This window comes from Oryzias latipes, chromosome 3 (genome assembly GCF_002234675.1).
Source record: "Oryzias latipes chromosome 3, ASM223467v1".
In the NCBI taxonomy this organism is placed as follows: Eukaryota; Metazoa; Chordata; class Actinopteri; order Beloniformes; family Adrianichthyidae; genus Oryzias; species Oryzias latipes.
The window spans coordinates 15,802,419-15,808,418 of record NC_019861.2 but is presented as its reverse complement, the minus strand read 5'-3'; positions in this window follow the sequence as shown (position 1 = coordinate 15,808,418).

The window sequence follows — 6,000 nt, the reverse complement described above, 5'->3', positions numbered from 1 at the left end:
AATGCAGCAGTGATCAAAGAAATAAAGACAAGAAACACTAAAACACCTGCGGTGACAGATGGAGGTGGCCCTGGTAAACAAATCACAGGGCAACAGAGCACTGCAAGCAATGCGAGCAGAAATGAGGGAAGAATATTAAGGAAGGTGGGAAGAATTTATTGAATTTGCAAGAATTTATTGCTGATTTTATTGCTCCCCAACAAACACTCCTCGTCACAGACATGAACCTGTCGACTAATACAGCTCCTATCTGTTCAATAAACATGAGTAACAGTGATTATCCAGCTTGTCCTTGAGTGACATTTTTTAGGGCGTTGGTTTACCACCATAACTGTCTGCTCCTGGATCAGAGCCCAACAACAAGGTGACTCAGTGTGTGCTGTGCAATGATTTGTCAGGTTCTGGCACAGAGTAATGATGGTCTGTGGTGAAGCCTCGCAGTTCAATTCGGAGAGAGCAGAGGGGGAAAAAAATAACAGCACATCTTTAGTCTTAAGAGCCTAAAAGAAGAACAGGCACTAAAAGTGCCTCTTTCTGAACTGCGGTCTATGAAAAATAAGCAAACAGATGATTTGAATGAACCACAAAGCAGTTACAAGAATGTTTTCTAGTAGTCCTGAGAATTCAAATGTGAAGTTCGTAAATCCTTTAAAACCTAAAACTGCACTAATTTCTTATTTTATTTTGGCGATGTCAAAGGGAAAAAGTTGTCATGTCAGTGCACATGTCCACGCAGACTTCACCTGTGACTGACTAGTCAGCAGGGGTGACAAACACAGCATCGTACGCCGCACAGCAGCCGCTGTTGTGTGGTTTCGTGGCTTCTATGAGTGCATGTGTCAGCAACATCAGCAGGCAAAACTGGTGATTATACCAAAGTCAATGCGGAGAGCAGTTTATTGACACTAAAGAGTGATTCTATGAGGTTCCTTGACAGACGCGGCCTGATCTGTACTGACAGTTCCGCGCTCTGAAGGTGGCAGTCTGCAAATCCTCTCACCAGGACCAATAAAAGCTGTCTACTGAGGCGTACTCCTGTTTGAAGGCATCATGTATGGTTATGGAGACATCAGGTTGCCAGTGATGAAACTAAAACAAACAAGAAAAAACCATGAAGGTACCTGATGGGATCACATTGGATAGATCAGCCTCTTTAGAAAAAGTTGTTCTTTTTTTATAAAAATCTTAAGAATAAACAAATGAAATCTGCTTAAATGTGTTTTGTTTGCTCTGCACAGGGCTGCCAATCATCAAATACAGCTGAGAACTAAGAGGTGTGGTATTTATTGAATTATTAAAGGGTGCATTTTGTTCATTTTTTTATCAGCACAAGGCTATGAGAGAACATTTTTTAGATTTAAACCAAGGAAGGAAATCTCTTACCTTTCTATGGGTTCTCTCATTTTTCAAACCTCCTCATTTGTTGTGCCTCCCAAAACGCTGCGGTGTTGCTATGAAACACTTGTCAGCAGGATGTGATTTTTTTTTACAAGTGGGATCTGCTGAAAAGAAAGGAAAAAGACAAAAAAAAAAACAGAGAGACTACAAGAAAGACAAGAGTGGAAACAGTTCAGACTATATACTTGAGCTTACTTACAAAACATTGAATGAGTCTTCCATCTCAAAGAAAGTTCCCAGTGGTAGGACAAAAGCAGATGCAGTAATTGCAGATGGAGGAGGTGATCAGCAAATGAAGATTTGCTCAGTCCACTCCCATTTTCTACCAAAACAGACGCTTTTAGGAAAGACAACTACACAATGTTTAACCTCCCCGCTATAGTTTCTCCCTCTGGAGTGTTGTCTTGTTACCAGCGTGATTGTTGAGTCAACTGAAGAAACTGTCAGTGTTATTCTGAGCTTTTTCAAAACCCCAAGTCTGGTTTTGAATAACATGTTTGCTTTTATTGCAGACAAAGCGTTTGCCAATTACAACTCCTTCTTTCAGTCTTTCCTCTTTGCCAAAAGAAGAGAAATCATGAAGGATTTCTTTGCCTTTTGTGTTGAAATCTTGTGACATGTGGAGACCAGATGTTTGCTTGTCAAGGCTGCCATCGTTTCCTGCGAACAAATGAGCGTCAAAGTGACGATTGTTAAAGGCGCATGGAAACATTGCTGAGGCCAAAGGAGGACAGTAGAGAGGACGCGCAGCAGGCCCGCATTTTGGGTGCTCCTCCACTTTTATGAAGCTGCTAGTTTTTCTTTTAAAAGGTAACTGTGGATGGAATCACAGCAGCTTTCAAACCACCTGTTCTTTGGATTTTTGACATTCATGTTGTGTCATGTTAATGTAAACACTGCTATCAGTTGTGTCCAAAAAGTTCGTCTAATCAAATTTGACACTTTCAACAGAAACTTTGTTTCTGAAAATTTCTCTTGCCATGACATGATGAAGATTTAAAAAATGACTGATTGCATTAGAACTAACAGCATTCCTGAAGTAAACAAGAACTTAAATCAAAGTAGTTTTTACACCACAAAGGTTGGATTGGTTTTCCAGCTTTTCCTCACAAGAAAAAAAAACTTAATGGATGCAGATTTCAAGGTTTTCAAACTAAATACTGTACTCAACAATCAGCATTCACATGCTCCTTCACACAGAGACACCAATGCCTGAGAGGCAGGAAAAAGGCTGCAGGAAAAACAGTCAAGAAGCTGTTTTCTGACTTGATAACCCAATATTATTCACAATGGTGGTCTGGTTATAGCAGAGTAGTCATTATTGATGATTTTACGATAGCAACCAAAGTTCATTGTTTGACTACAACAAACATTCAAGGACAAAGGCCTGTTATGCAGCCGAGTGTTCATCGAGAAGCTCGGAATAACTTTTTTTTTTTTTTTTGTAGAAAGAAAAAGTGTTCGTGAAGCAAACAGACATTTAAGATTCTGTTTCAGCTGCAAACCCTTTAACTTTCCACTGGTGTTAGACTCCAGCAGCCTTCTGTAATATTATGCACCTCACAGTATTAGGTCTCAGTGTGAGCAAGCTAAAATCATTCTCTTTCAAGTTGGTATTTAACAAAAACCTAAAGATGATCCTCAAAAGGAAACAGCTAGAGGATCTGGTAGAGAAAAAAAAAATCTGGTAAAAAAAAAAGAATTACACAAGTTTTTTATTGTTTTCAAAAAATGTACTGAATACCATTTACATTATAAACTATAAAATAAAATTATAAAAATATCCTTACATAAATACAAGAGCAACCTCCTAAGTGTAAAATGGAACACCAGAATGATCCGATTGTGTGATTCTGAAACCAAAATTTCATGTCAGTACATTTAGAGGGTGATAAGTAGATAAAACACTTCATAGCATGTTTTTACAACTTTAACGGACACCATTAGCAGCAGATTAAAAACACAGAGCAACATCTGCAGCAGGAAATTTCACAGCTGATCTGTTCTAGCAGTTATACCATATGTGGGAAAGTTCTCAGCCTTTAACTGTTAGAGAAGAGAAATGGTGACAAATCTGTTCTTCTTCTCCCTTCTCATCAATTACTAAGATACATTTTGGGCTTCATCCCCATTCAAAGATGTCCAAATTGCAATCTGCTGCACAATATGTTTTGCTCCACTTTATTAGGCACAAAGATGAACCATGTGGCTGGAACGGAGGCCTGTGAGTAACGGAGCCTTCCGCCGTTTAAAATCATCCTACCCTCCTTGTGTTTTCCCACTCCCCTCCGTCTGCAGCGTCTATAGTCATTTTCACACATGAGAGACTCCCAGAGAGACCAATGGCTTCATCAATCTGTTAAACGTTGCGACTTTTGAGTCACACATGTCCCTGTTTTGGTCCCAAAAACACTGTGATTATCTTTGAAAAGGATTATTTGTAAAAGTTCTAAATCGAAACACTAAAACTTAGCAAGTATGTGTATTTTTCTCAAATGAATTTATTACAATTGAAATACAGTCACCTTACTGGTATCATTCTAATGACAGTACACATAAAGTCCTAACATTAAGTTTTTGCACCTTAACCCTTGCGCTATCCTAGGCACTTCAACATTGGGAGTTGGGTCATCTAGACCCACTAGACAGTTCTGAACCTTTTTTCTTCAATGATTTGTGATCTTCACTGGTGTCCATGGATTAAATGAAATCTTTCCACCTTTGTCATGGTAGAGAGAACACGTCAATGTAAGGGTGGGGTCATCTAAGATAGCACAAGGGTTATTCATCCTGCTTTCATTGTATAAAGGTTTTGGTTTTCAATTTATAAGTCACTTTCTGATTTGCAGACTTTGCCCTGACCTTTCATTTCTCTCATGTAAGACACAACCAGTGAGAATTGTTTCAAATCTATCAACAAAGTTGACAGATTTTGATTTTGGTCAGAGTTATGGTTTTCATGTTCACATTTCCAGATGGGCTGTACAGCAGACAGAAGTGTTATAAAAAACAGGGATGTGACTGCATCTTTTAGGATGTACTACCATCAAGGTATTGAAATCTGTGAATGTGTCAGCTTGTGCTTCACACTTGTACCACGTTAAGAGCAGTAACTGTACTTATGTGAAATCTGGTCCAAGCTGGTAAAATTCCTAAAAAAAAAAAAAAAAAGCAGACCGAGATTCACACATTCAGTTGTCACCAGACTGATGCAAGGCAGCGCATTTGCAAAAGCTATATAAATCCGAACTAGAAAAAGGAAAACAGCAACCGACTTCATCTCTCTCCCATTGATTTAAGAATTTTAATCACTTGGTTAAGGCTTCAAGACATAACAAGCTGTGTTGCATGTATGGCTTCTTAAAACTCAGTCAGATTTTTAGTGGCTCTCATGTCTGGGGACTTGGAGGGTTTCTCCAAAAGCCTCGGCTCGTGTTCATGATGGATTTTGTCTGCTTTAGATCATTATTCCGTTGAAGAACCCAGTCTCCTTTCAATTTTAGTCACCCAGCTTACTCTAAGACAGTTGCATCCCCAATTTGATATTCAGTAAAATCCATTCTTTCTTCCATCTGTTCAGTGTTTGCTCTGATGCTGATAGAGAACCACAGCAGAATATTTCTGCTCCAATTATCAGCAGTTGAAAAGGTTTCTCTTTTATCAGATTTCCCCCTTTTTATTTTTCAAGATATACTTAGTGATTGTGACCGTGGCTCATCCAGATGTTACTTTGCATGGATATTACATTGCATTCTGTCATGGTATTACAGGGAACGCTACCTTCTGATGAATCTATGTAGACTACACTGAGCGCTCCGCATCACTTTTGTAAAAATCTTCCCGCATTCCCACGCAGGATTTGTTTTGCTTTTCTTTTCAACAGATGTGCAGATTTATTCTCAGACTCTCCTGGTCTTCAGGGTTTTTTCCTAAAGCTTGTTATTTCCCTGTATGAGCTTTTTTTTTGCAAAAGCAGTTGGAAGGAGGTATTAAAATGTGTAAATAAAACAAAAATGCACTCATTCGCAAATTTCAAAAACCTTTATTCAAACCAAAGGGGAGCACAAGAAACACAAGCATGTGAAAGTGGGATGGTTTCAACACCACAAAAAGCCGACGTTTGCCAGTTTATAGAAGCTTGTCATACCTATGATGAAAATCACAGGCCCCTCTCATCTTTTAAGAGGGAGAACTTGGACAATTGGTGTCTAACTAAATATGTTTTTGATTTGATTTAAAATGGTTTATTTCAAGCAATCAAGTAAAAATAATTCACAAAAACAATACAATCATCAGTTATACATTCAAACAATGAAAAATCAAACTTAGGATAATTAGACATAAAATTAAATATTGCTTTAAAGGGAGTGGAAGGAAGCGAACTTATATAATCACACCCCGTGTTCTACCGTAACCATTTTATTAGATGATTTATCATTATCCGGTTCCTAGCTTTTATCAGACAGAATTAAGAATCCTGAAATATCAATAAAGCATATGACAAAGATGAATTACTTAATTATAATGTAAAAATAGACATAACTATTTTAGAAATCAACACCGCAAATGCAGATCAGTTATCTAAAATATATGCAGATTATG